We start from the raw sequence: 14,023 nt of genomic DNA on the forward strand, positions 1-14,023 counted from the left end.
GAAACCCCGTCTCTACTAAAAATAGAAAAAATCAGCTGAGCGTGGTGGCGCATGGCTGTAATCCCAGCTACTCAGGAGGCTGAGGCAGGAGAATTGCTTGAACCAGGGGTGCGGAGGTTGTGGTGAGCTGAGATCACGACATTGCACTCCAGCCTGGGTAACAAGAGCGAAATTCCACCTCTAAAAAAAAAGCGGGGGAGGGGGCCGGGCCTGGTGGCTCACACCTGTAATCCCAGCACTCTGGGAGGCCGAGGCAGGCAGATCACAAGGTCAGGAGATCGAGACCATCCTGGCTAACATGGTAAAACCCCGTTTCTACTAAAAATACAAAATTGGCTGGGCGTGAGAGCACATGCTTGTAATCCCATCTACTCAGGAGGCTGAGGCAGGAGAATTGCTTGAGCCGGGAGGTAGAGGTTGCAGTGAGCCAAGATCCCGCCACTGCATTCCAGCCTGGTGACAGAGCAAGACTCTGTCTCAAAAAAAAAAGAGAGAGAAAGAAAGAAAATGGTTAAGACAGTAAATTTTATCTTATACGTATTTTACAATTTAAAAATTGGGGGAAAAAAAAAAACTCAAGCTGGATTATAGACCTTGCTATGGTTTAGATATCTGTCCCCTCCAAACCTCATCTGAAATTTGATTTCCAATGTTGGATGTGGGGCCTAATGGCATTTGGGTCATGGAGGGTGGATCCCACATGAATAGATTCATGCCTTCTCTGGAGGTGGCTAGCAAGTGAGTTCTCACTCTGTTAGTTCCAGCAAAAGCTGTCTGTTGCTCTCTCGCCATGTAAGCTCTGCACACACTACTTTCTTTTGCCTTCAGCCATGAGTGGAAGCAGACTGAAGTCCTCACCAGATACAGATGCTCGATCTTCAACTTGCCAGCCAACAGAATTGAGTCAAATAAAACCATTTTTCTTTGTAAGTCACCCAGCGTGAAGTGTTCCTTATAGCAACACAAAATAAACTAAGATAGACCTTAATGCAAAACACATCTTTCTACAAAACTAAACAAACAAACAAAAAAAACTTGGTAGCAAAGGGAGATTTCTTGTAGAGGATACAAAAAGCACTAGTTGGCCAGGCATGGTGGTTCATGCCTATAATCCCAGTACTTTGGGAGGCCAACACAGGCCTCCCAGGCACCTGAGCCCAGGAGTTCAAGATCAGCCTGGACAACAGAGTGAGACCCTGTATCAACAAGTTTCTGGGTGGGCGCAATAGCTCACACTTGTAATCTCAGCACTTTGGGAGGCCAAGGCAGGCACATCACTTGAGCCCAAGCATTCGAGACCAGCTTAGGCAGCATGGCGAAACCCCATCTCTACAAAAAATACAAAAAAAATTAGCCAAGTGTGATGGCGTGCGCCTGCAGTCACAGCTACTCAGGAGGCTGAGAGGTGGGAAGATCACCTGAGCCCAGGAGGTTGAGGATGCAGTGAACCATGATCACACTGCCACACTCCAGTCCAGCCTAGGCAACAGGGCGCAACCCTGGCTAAAAAAAAAAAAAGTTAAAAAAAAACTTAGAGGAGCATGGTGGCACACACCTATAGTCCCAGCTACTTGGTAGGGAACTAAACTGGGAATCACTTAAACCATTGCATTCCAGTAAGGATGACAGAGCAAGACCCTGTCTGAAAAGAAAAGTACTAGTTGTATTTCTAAAATAAGTTATAATACATAAAAATTTTAAAAAAGAGGTCGGCGCGGGGGCTCAGCCCTGTAATCCCAGCATTTTGGGAGGCCAAGGCGGGTGGATCACCTGAGGTAAGGAGTTCAAGACCAGTCTGGCCAACATGGTGAAATCCTGTCTCTACCAAAAATACAAAATTAGCTGGGTATGGTGGCATATGCCTGTAATCCCAGCTACTTGGGAGGCTGAGGCAGGAGAATTGCTTGAACCCGGGAGGCGGAGGTTGTGGTGAGCCGAGATTATGCCATTGCACTCCAGCCTGGGCAACAAGAGTGAAACTCCATCTCAGAAAAAAAAATTTTAAAAAGAATCTTGGGGGAAAGTGACCACATACTGTACACCAAAAATTACCTGAAACAGGTCTCAAACAATTTAGAAGTTAATTTTGCCAAGATTAAGGACATGCCTGGAAGAACTAAACAGGGAATCCCAGAAACAGTCTAACCTTTTCTCCAAAGATGATGCTGAGGGCTTCAGTATTTAAAGGGAAAAAGTGGGCTACAGGTGAAAAGAAGAAAAGTATGGTAATCCACATGTTGCAAGAAAAAAAGGAGCAGCGCCGGGCACAGTGGCTCACCCCTATAATCCTAGCACTTTGGGAGGCTGAGGCGGGCAGATCATGAAGTAAAGAATTTGAGACCAGCCTGGCCAATATGGTGAAATCCCATCTCTACTAAAAATACAAAAATTAGTCGGGCATGGTGGCACACGCCAGAAGTCCCAGCTACTCAGGAGGCTGAGGCAGAAGAATCGCTTGAACCCAGGAGTCGGAAGTTGCAGTGAGCCGAGATCACGCCACTGTACTCCAGCCTGGGCGACAGAGAGAGACTCCATCTAGGAGAAGGGATGGCAGGGGAGGAGCAGGTAGGAGAACAGTCAACGATGTATTTGTCTCATGATCAGGAAATGACACCTTACATAAGGTAAACATAGAGCTACCTGTGGAAATATTTAACCTTTTATCTGTAGCTATCTACTTATAAACAAAAGGAACGGCAATTTCTTGCATGACACAGCTTTCGGCTTAATATTTTTCCTTTGGCATAGTGAATTAGGGTCTTGAGTTTTTGGTTTCCTCTCACAATACTAATAGAGATATAAAAAAGAATTGTGAAAAGATTCACTAACAGATGATTTGAAGAAATCTGACACCAAAGAATGCAGCAGGGATAGAATATCCTGCAGGCAGGCTCTACTCAAAATACAAGAATGATAAACTCTCTTTTTACATAGCTAAAATTTTTTAAATCACAAGGATGAACATTAGACAGAAAGTTATCTGGAGAGTCAGATAACCAATTATAAGTACAGCTCAGAAAACCTAGCTGGGCACAGTGGCTCACGCCCGTAATCCCAGTACTTTGGGAGGCTGAAGCGGGTGGATCACTTGAGCTCAGGAGTTCAAGACCAGCCTGGCCAACATGGTGATACCCATTTCTACTAAAGATACAAAAATTAGCCAGATGTGGTGGCACATGCACGCCTGTAATCCCAGCTACTCAGGAGGGACGCAGGAGAATCTCTTGAACCTGGGAGGCAGAGGTTGCAGTAAGCCAAGATCGCACCACTGCACTCCAGCCTAGGTGACAGAGTGAGACTCTGTCTCAAAAAAAAAAAAAAAAAAAAAAAGAAACAAACAACAAAAAAAGGCACTCTGAGGAAACCAATAAATCATGGAGAGAAAAATTCAACAACAAAAACTCTACTATGCTCAAAACATTTCATTATATAAAGGTAAAACCACCCTTTAAAAGAAATCTAGGCTGGGTATGGTGGCTCATGCCTGTAATTCTAGAACTCTGAAAGGCTGAGGCAGAAGGGCAGCTCTTGAGCCCAGGGTAGCTCCTGAGACTGCCCTGGGCAACACAGTGAGACCTTGTGTTTACTAAAATTAAAAAAGTAGCCTGGGCGTGGTGGCTTAAGCCTGTAATCCCAGCACTTTGGGAGGCCGCGGTGGGTGGATCACCTGAGGTTAGGAGTACAAGACCAGCCTGACCAATATGGTGAAACCCCAACACCACTAAAAATACGAAAAAAGGCTGGGCGTGGTGGTAGGCACCTGTAATCCCAGATGCTTGGGAGGCTAAGACAGGAGAATCACTTGAACCTGGGAGACAGAGGCTGCAGTGAGCCAAGATCACGCCATTGCACTCCAGCCTGGGCAACAAGAGTGAAATTCCACCTCAAAAAAAAAAAAAAAAAAAAAAAAGCGGGAGGCTGAGGCAGGAGAATGGCGTGAACCCGGGAGGCGGAGCTTGTAGTGAGCTGAGATCCCACCACTGCACTCCAGCCTTGGGGACAGAGCGAGACTCCATCTCAAAAAAAAAAAAAAAAAAGAAAAGAAAAGAAAAAGAAATTCAAATCACACATACAAAAAAATTAAAAAAAAGGGATCTAGAATCATAACAGCATCAAACCTTTTGAAAGAGACATGAAAGTTCAAAGACAAGAGAAACGTCTTCAAAATGTTAATATAGCCTGGTGCAATAGGGCAGGCCTGTAGTCCCAGCTACTCTGGAGGCAGAAGTGGAAAGACATGCTTGAACCTACGAAGTCAAGGCTGTAGTGGGCTATAAATGCACTTCTGAAGAGCGACTGCACTCCAGGCTGGACAACACAGTGAGACCCTGACTCTAAAATAAATAAATAAATAAAGTTAAATAAAAGTGTATTTCCAAACTAGCAATCAAGTGTGAAAATAAAATACAGACATTTTTTAAAAGAGGTTAAGTCCCTAACATTTACCTCCAATCCAACTTTTCTCAAGAAACAATTAGATAACATTTCAGCAAAATGAAGGAGTAAGCCAAGAAAGGGTCCAATAAAAAGAGATTTCCGGAAGGACCGCAGCAGACATTAGTTTCAGAATAGTAACTCGATACCAAATCTTGAGAACAAGTCTACATTAGAGCAAGAGAATGGACAACTCTGGAAAGCAAGTCTTCTGCCGCTCCAAACATACACACAAAAGGCAGAACTGGTAGAAAATGTGATGTGCTTGGGAGTCTTTAATTTAAAAACCTAACAGTTGTAGAACCTTTTGGAAATACAGCAATACATACCTAGAAAACTAGGCAAATTAAAAAAGGAGGCAAATAACTCCAAATAAAACAAAATATACAGACAAGTAACCACAGTATACATCTTAAGAGTTACCTATACTGAAATATTATCTATATTGGAATATGATTAAAGGAGATATAAGAGGTGTAATAAATCCTACTAACATAGTAAGAAGCCAAAACGTAATATTCAATATTGTCAGATGGCCAGGTGCAGGGGTTCACATCCATAATTCCAGCAACTTAGGAGGCCAAGGCCAAGGCAGGAGAATTGGTTGAGGCCAGGAGTTCAAGACCATCCTGGGCAAATAACAAGACTACATCTCTACAAAAATAAAAAATAATAGCCAGATGTGATGTCATTCACCTGTAGTCTCAGCTATGAGGAGGATCGTTTGAGCGTAGGAGTTCAAAGTTACAGTGAGCTATGATCCCACCACAACACTCCAGCCTAGGCGGCACAGTGAGACCCTGTTTCTGAAGTAAATAAAAAATTGGGCCTGGCGTGGTGGTTCACACCTGTAATTCAAGCACTTTGGGAGGCCGAGGTGGGAGGATCACCTGAGGTCAGAAGTTCAAGACCAGCCTGGGCAACGACATGGTGAAACCGAGTCTCTACAAAATAAAATTAGCTGGGCATGATGGTGGGTGCCTATAATCCCAGCTACTCAGGAGGCTGAGGCAGGAGAATCACTTGAACCCAGTAGGTGGGGGTTGCAGTGAGCCAAGATCACGCCATCGCACTCCAGCCTGGGCGACACAGCAAGACTCCGTCTCAAAAACAAAAACAAAAACAAAAAAAAAAAACAGAAAAAATTGGCTGGGTGCAGTGGCTTATGCCTGTAATTCTAGCAATCTGGGAGGCGGAGGCAGGTAGATTGCTTGAGTCAGGAGTTCAAGACCAGCCTGTACGACACAGCAAAACCCAGTCTCTATAAAAATACAAAAACTAGCTGGGCGTGGGAGCACACGCCTATAGTCCCAGCTGCTCGGGAGGCTGAGGTGGGAGGATCATGTGAGCCCGGGAGATCAAGGACTGCAGTGAGCCATGATCACACCACTGCACTCTAGACTGAATGACAGAGCAAGACCTTGTCTTAAAAAAAAAAATAAATTTAAAAATTATATATTGCTAGACAGGATATTTCGCAGCATCATTTTTTTTTAAATGCCAGAGACAAGAAATAGTGGTAAGTCTATTATTTAAATATAAGTAAATATCACAAGAGTTGAAAGTGGTTACTTCTGGAAAGCTGGTCTAGAGAGGTGGACTCAGTAGGGAACAACTATTTTGGCTGTAAGTATTGTAGTATTTATGCACGTATTCTTTCAGTAAAATTTTAGAAATGGTTGGGTGCAGTGGCTTACACCTGTAATCCCAGCACTTTAGCAGGACAAGGCAAGTGGATCACTCAAGGTCAGGAATTTGAGACCAGCCTGGGCAACACAGTGAAACCTTGTCTCTACAAGAAAATACAAAAACTAGCTGGGCATGGTGGCACACACCTATAGTCTCAGCTACTCAGGAGGCTGAGGATGAAGAACACTTGAGCCCAGGAGGTTTAGGTGGCAGTGAGCCGTGATTGTGCCACTGCACTCCAGCCTGGGAGACAGAAAGAAATGATGTCTCCAAAAAAAAAAAAAAAAAGAAAGAAAAGAAAAAAAATTTAAGAAAAACAGTATTTTGTAAACACACAAAAAAAGTAGATCTATGTATGCCGAAATAAAACAATATTTAAAATAAATTAACTTAGTATGAGTTTCTTTTGTATCGATATATTCATCCCAACAATTATTTATTACAACAATTATATGACTACCAGGCACTAGACATGAAAGGATATGAGATGACATATCTATACACACACCACACACACCAATACATACATATAGTTGTATATCAGGGTTTCCCAACCTCAGCAATTATTAACATTTTGGACTAATATTTTATTTGGGACATGGAGGGCTGTCCTGTGCATGTTTAGCAGCATCCCTGTCCACTCCCCACTAAATGCCAGGAGCGCCTGCCTCCAACTGTGATAACCAAAAATGTCTCCAGACCTTGCCAAATAAGTGTCCAATGGGAGCAAAACTACCCCCAGTAGAAAACCACTTTTGTATGTGTACAGAAAAACCTCCGAAAAGACATGCACCCAAAAATATAGCAGTGGTTGTTCCTGGAAAATCAGGATTACAAAAAACCATTGGCTTTTTTTCCTTTTTTTTTTCCTACATTTCTATAACTTAATTTTCATATAAATGTATTACTTGAACTACAAATAAAAATATGAAAAACTAATATAAAAACAAAATAAATAGAAGTGGCTAAATATAAACACAAAAAAATTTTAAATACATCATAAAATAAAATCTTAGTAAGTAACAAAACATATTTGACAGCTTCTATACGAAAAAAAGAATTTTAAGTAGCTGCGTATGATGGCGTATGCCTGTAGTCCCAGCTTCTGAGGAGGCTGAGGCAGGAGGACTGCTTGAGCCCGGAAGGACAAAGCTACAGTGAGCCATGATCGATCGCATCACTGCACTCAAGCCTAGCCGACGGTATGAGACCCCGTCTCTAAAAAACGAAAGTAAAATAAAAAACAAAAGAAGAAATCGGTAAAAAAGGAAACAGGGGCCGGGCGCGGTGGCTCAAGCCTATAATCCTAGCACTTTGGGAGGCCGAGACGGGCGGATCACAAGGTCAGCAGATCGAGACCATCCTGGTTAACACGGTGAAACCCTGTCTCTACTAAAAAATACAAAAAACTAGCCGGGCGAGGTGGCAGGCGCCTGTAGTCCCAGCTACTCGGGAGGCTGAGCCAGGAGAATGGCGTAAACCCGGGAGGCGGAGCTTGCAGTGAGCTGAGATCTGGCCACTGCACTCCAGCCTGGGCGACAGAGCTAGACTCCGTCTCAAAAAAAAAAAAAAAAAAAAAAAAAAAGGAAACAGGAAAAAGACAAACTAGTCTATAAATTCACTAAAACTAATACAATTGTTTTGTTTTATAACAAAGTATTTTTTCAACAATGACTATGTATTGGCATAAAGAATTCACTCCTGAAACTTACCAATTTTATTTTATTTTTATTTTTATTTATTCATTTTTTTTTGAGACGGAGTCTCGCTCAGTCGCCCAGGCTGGAGTGCAGGAGTGCAGTGACGCAATCTCGGCTCACTGCAAGCTCCGCCTCCCCCGGGTTCACGCCACTCTCCTGCCTCAGCCTCCTGAGTAGCTGGGACTACAGGCGCCCGACACCACGCCTGGCTAATTTTTTGTATTTTTAGTAGAGACGGGGTTTCACGGTGTTAGCCAGGATGGTCTCCATCTCCTGACCTTGTGATCCGCCCACCTCGGCCTCCCAAAGTGCTCGGATTACAGGCTTGAGCCACTGCGCCCGGCCAACTTATCAATTTTAAAAGAAAATAATCTATAATGTTTGGTGGGTCATTTTTTTTTAAATAAGGAAAAGAGAAATGTTTCCAATAATCCCATCACCAAAAAAATCGCAAAGTATTTAAAAATATCTGAACTTTTTCAATGTACATATTTTTCATATAGCTGATTTATGGCACACAAAATTTATGTTTAGTTTACCGTAAGCATTGCACAGTCATTAAACATTCTTCATAAAAATTATTCATTTCAAAGGGATAAAGTACCCCCCCCACAGTGCATTAATCTCAGGCAAAGATTCGTTTTAACTGAAGTACCAGGTGTGCCGGCTTATGCCTGTAATCCCAACACTTTGGAAGGCCAAGGCGGGTGGATCACCTGAGGTCAGGAGTTCGAGATCAGCCTAGCCAGCATGGCGAAACCTTGTCTCTCCTAAAAATACAAAAATTAGCCAGGCGTGGTGGCGTATGTCTGTAATCCTAGCTACTCAGGAGGCAGAGGTGGGAGAATCCCTTGAAACCAGGCGGCAGAGGTTGCAGTGAGCCAAGATTGTACCACTGCACTCCAGCCTGGGCAACAGAGCAAGACTCCGTCTCAAAAAAACAAAACAAACATTTTAATTGAAGTGATTTCTCTGATACTCCCTTTCCCATGATGGGGAGGGGAGAAAAATCATAATATAATAAAACCCAGAAAGTTTGTTTTCATTCCAGTATCAAATGAGGAGTTGACAAAGAGTATTCTTTTATTCTATCCTGTGAACATTTTCTCCTAGTATATACACAACACAAAAATTGTAAGTCAAGCTCTCATCTCTAACAGTTTAATGAGACGTCTTCGGCAATTTCACTTATTTAGCAAATATTTGGCAGACATCTATCATGTGCCAGACCCTTTACTCTCACACTGGGTATACACACCTGTAATCCCAGCATTTTGGGAGGCCGAAGTGGGTGGATCACTTAAGGACAGGAGTTCAAGACCAGCCTAGCCAATATGGCGAAACCCTGTCTCAACTAAAAATACAAAAAATTAGCTGGGCATGGTGGCGCACACCTGAAATTACAGCTACTCAGGAGGCTGAGGCACGAGACTTGCTTTAACCTGGGATGTGAAGGTTGCCATGAGCTGAGATCATGCCAATGCACTCCAGCCTGGGTGACAGACCGAGACTGTGTCTCAAAAAAATAAAATAAAATTGCAAAATATGTTAAGTGCTAAGAAGGAAATGACCAGGGAGCAGTTACATATGTAAAATATAAAGATTCATTAAAACAGAGGCTAGAATCTCAATCCTCATCTTTTTATTTATTCTTTTTTTTTTTTTTTTTTTTTGAGACGGAGTCTCTCTGTGTCTCCCAGGCTGGAGTGCAGTGGCGTGATCTTGGCTCACTGCAAGCTCCGCCTCCCGGGTTCACGCCATTCTCCCGCCTCAGCCTCCCAAGTAGCTGGGACTACAGGTGCCCACCACCACGCCCGGCTAGATTTTTGTATTTTTAGTAGAGACGGGGTTTCACCATGTTAGCCAGGATAGTCTCGATCTCCTGACCTCGTGATCCACCCGCCTCGGCCTCCCAAAGTGCTGGGATTACAGGCTTGAGCCACCGCGCCTGGCCTTTTTATTTATTCTTATTTGTTTATTTTTTACTTTTTTGAGGCAGTGGCTAATGGATGTAATCCCAGCACTTTGGGAGGCCAAGGCGGGCGGACCACCTGAGGTCAGGAGTCGGAGACCAGCCTGCCCAACATGGTGAAACCCTGTCTCCACCAAAAATTTAAAAAAATTAGTCAGGCACGGTGGCAGGCACCTGTAATTCCAGCTACTTGCAAGGCTGAAGCAGAAGAATTGCTTGAACCCGGGAGCCGGAGGTTGCAGTGAGCCGAGATTGCGCAACTGCACTTCAGCATGGGCGACGGAGCAAGACTCCGTCTCAAAAAAAAGAAAAAGAAAAAAAGCAACACAACAAATACTAGTCCAGGCCACTGTGAAATATTTTTATTATCTAAGATGACTATCAGGGTCATATTGTTACCCTTATCCGCTGTTACTCTCTCATATTATTTCTCTTTCCACCCACTTCATCCCGTTAATTATCTTTGTTTCCTCTTTCTCACTCTCTACTCTCCAGGATTTTGATGAAAGATAACTTAAATAAAATCAAGTCCCAGTTAACAGCTTTCAAAGCAAAAACATCCTAAGTTCAGATTTATATGCAAGCCAGGAAATAAAGTATTACAAAAATTTTAAACTTTTCACAACTGCTAACAACTCTAACAACAGCAACAAAAAGGAAACACAATAGAGTTTGAGGCAACAAGACTGACTGCTCACACATTTAAGAAAGAAAACAGCTACAAATGTTTTATGAAAATTTAACACAACTGTCCAGCAACAGTGGATTAGGTGGATCAACTACGGCCCATCTACACAGAATACTATGCAGTTGTTAAAAAGAAGAGAGGATGTAGGGCCGGGCATGGCGGCTCACGCCTGTAATCCCAGCACTTTGGGAGAGACCCAGGAGGGTGGATCACTAGGTCAGCAGTAAGTGACCAGCCTGACCAACATGGTGAAACCCCATCTCTACTAAAAACACAAAAAAATTAGATGGGCGTGGTGGCGCGTGCCTGTAATCCCAGTGACTTGAGAGGCTGAGGCAGAAGAATCGCTTGAAACCGGAAGGCAGAGGTTGCAGTGAGCTGAGATTGCGCCACTGCACTCTACCCTGGGCAATAAGAAAAAAAAAAAAAAAAGTGAGGATGCTCTCTATTAGCAGGTTTGGAATGATCTCTCAACATGCTAAATGAAAAAGTAAAGTAGGCAGTGGTTCACGCCTATAATCCCAGCACTTTGAGAGGCTGAGGTGGGCAAAATGCTTGAGCCCAGAAGTTCAAGACCAGCCTGGATAATATAGGGAAACTCCCATCTCTACAAAACAACAACAACAAAATAGTCAGGTGTGGAAGCACGTTCCTGTAGTCCCAAACTTGGAAGGCTGAAGTGGGAGGATCAATTGAGCCCAGGAGGTAGAGGTTGCAGTGAGCCAAGATCGCATCACTGCACTCTGGCCTGGACAAAAGAGCAAGACCCCCATCTCAAAAAAAAAAAAAAAATTATAGTGAAAAATAGGTTATATAGTTTGCCACGTTGTACCAGAAAAGGACGAAAACATATTTGCTTTCATCTACCTACATAAAAAACACTACAGAGGGACACACACAGACTAAAAAAAAAGTAGTCGATTACTAACTTGGCGGTGGGGGTAGTAGATAGGATCATGGTAAGTATAAGATCTAATTTTGAACCATATATTACTTATTCAAAATATTTTTTTTAATAGGCAGTCTTTTACCAGGTTGAAGTGCAGTGACTTGATGACAGCTCACTATAGCTTCAAACTCCTGAGCTCAAGCAATCCTCTCGCCTGAGCCTCCAAAGCTAGGACTACAGGTGCACATCACTATGTCCGGCTAATTTTTTTCTTTTCTGTAGAAAGTGGGGAGTCTCACTATGTTGCCCAGGCTGGTCTCGAACTCCTGGCCTCAACCAATCCTCCTGCCTTGGTTTCTCAAAGCAATCATCATTACTATTATTACTATTTTTTTTTTTTTTTTTTTTTGAGACAGAGTCTTGCTGTGTCACCCAGGCTGGAGTGCAGTGGCCAGATCTCGGCTCACTGCAAGCTCCGCCTTCCGGGTTCACGCCATTCTCCTGCCTCAGCCTCCCGAGTAGCTGGGACTACAGGCACCCGCCACCTCGCCCGGCTAGTTTTTTTTTTTTTGTATTTTTTATTAGAGACGGGGTTTCACCGTGTTAGCCAGGATGGTCTCGATCTCCTGACCTCGTGATCCGCCCGTCTCGGCCTCCCAAAGTGCTGGGATTACAGGCTTGAGCCACCGCGCCCGGCCTCTATTTTTTTTTTTTTTTTGAGACAGTCTCAGTCTGTTACCCAGACTAGAGTGCAGTGGTGCTATCATGGCTCACGGTAGCCTTGAACCCTTGGGCTCAAGTGATCCTCCCGCCCTGGCTTCCCGAGTAGCTGGGACTACAGGCACAACACCATTGTGTCCAGCTAATTTTTTAATTTTCTTGTAAAGACAGGGTATCACTTTGTTGCCCAGATTGGTCTTGAATTCCTGACTTCAAGTTATCCTCCTGCCTTGGTCTCCCAAAGTGCTGGGATTATAGGAAGGAGCCTGTAAGTGTCCTGAAAGCGCAAAAATTTTTGTTGTTGTTGTTGTTGTTGCTGAGATAGTCTTGCTCTGTTGCCCAAGCTGGGTGCAGTGATGTGATCTTGGCCACTGCAACCTCCGCCTCCCGGGTTCAAGTGATTCTCCTGAGTAGCTGGAATTACAGGTACGTGACACCACACCCTGCTAATTTTTGTATTTTCAGTAGAGACGGGGTTTCACCATGTTGGTCAGGCTGTTCTCAAACTCCTAACCTCGTGATCCACCTGCCTCAGCCTCCAAAAGTGCTGGGATTACAGGTATGAGCCACCACACCCGGCCAAAGTGCAAAATTTTTAATAGGAATTTTTAAGTCTTTTTATAAAGTCTATCTAAAAGTAGTCCAAAATTTTACTGCACATTTATAATTGCTTTAATTCTAGTCTTTTAAATCTTGTTCACTGAAACCACTTAGGTGTTAATGCTATCTCAAGGTAATACCAGTATCTTGTGTTTACCTTGGTTCCACTGAACACAAGATACTGGTACTACCTTGAAACAGCATTACATATTGGTCAAAAGCACATCCTTTTTAAACCTTTTTTCTTTTTCATTACAAGAGCACAAACCCACTTTAAAAAAAAAAAAAAAAAAAAGCAGGGTCTTACTCTGTTGCCCAGGCTGGAGTCTGTCGCCCAGGCTAGAGTACAGTGGCACAATCTTGGCTCACTACAACCTCCACCTCCCAGGTTCAAGTGATTCTCCTGCCTCAGCCTCCCAAGTAGGTGGGATTACAGGCATGCGCCACAATACCTGGCTAATTTTTGTATTTTTCTATAGAGACAGGATTTCACCACGTTGGTCAGGCTGGTCTCAAACTCCTGACCTCAAGTGACCCGCCCGCCTTGGCCTCCCAAAGTGCTGGGACTACAGGCGTAAGCGCCACCACGTCCAGCCTCACATCCACTTTTATTTATTTACTTTTCAATACTTTCCTTCAAGGGTATTCTGTGTCCAGTAGCCTTACCAGGAAGTCTGCTTCAGAATTTGACACAAATCATGCCACTGTTTCCACAGGTATGAGTTGCGTTTCCCTAATTACTCTAGTTTTGTTCCATTTGACTATGTTATTCTTTGCTTTATACACGTAAGCATATCTCTTAAATAGAATCCAGTTTCATCTTGGGCTTACACACTTTCAATTTTTTTTTTTTTTTTTTTTAAGTAGAGACGGGGTTTCCCCGTGTTAGCCAGGATGGTCTCGATCTCCTGACCTCGTGATCCACCCGTCTCGGCCTCCCAAAGTGCTGGGATTACAGGCTTGAGCCACCGCGCCCGGCCTTTTTTTTTTTTTTTTTGAGACGGAGCTTCAATCATCGCCCAGGCTGGTGTACAATGGCACGATCTCGGCTCACTGCAACCTCTGCCTCCCGGGTACAAGCAATTCTCCTGTCTTAGCCTCCCGAGTAGCTGGAACTACAGACATGCGCCATCACACCCAGCTAATTTTTTGTACTTTTAGTAGAGACAGGGTTTCACCATGTTGGCCAGGCTGGTCTCGAACTCCTGACCTCAGGTGATCCACCTGCCTTGGCCTCCCAAAGTGCTGGGATTACAGGCATGAGCCACTGTGCCCAGCCAACACCCTCAATTTTAAGAAGAAGTATATGCTCCTTTTGGCTCTACAGACCT

The 14,023-nt window shown here is 43.7% G+C and overlaps 1 protein-coding gene and 1 non-coding gene across 6 annotated transcripts in view; both read right to left on the reverse strand.

Moving 5' to 3' along the window:
- STRN3 (striatin 3) overlaps window positions 1–14,023 on the reverse strand; it is a 134,006-nt gene that overhangs the window by 109,169 nt on the left and 10,814 nt on the right. The window lies entirely within an intron of this gene.
- MIR624 (microRNA mir-624) lies at window positions 12,800–12,897 on the reverse strand. The gene has a single exon (NR_032651.1). It is a non-coding gene; the product is annotated as a microRNA mir-624 (primary transcript).

Source organism: Macaca mulatta, chromosome 7 (assembly GCF_049350105.2).
Source record: "Macaca mulatta isolate MMU2019108-1 chromosome 7, T2T-MMU8v2.0, whole genome shotgun sequence".
NCBI lineage: Eukaryota > Metazoa > Chordata > Mammalia > Primates > Cercopithecidae > Macaca > Macaca mulatta.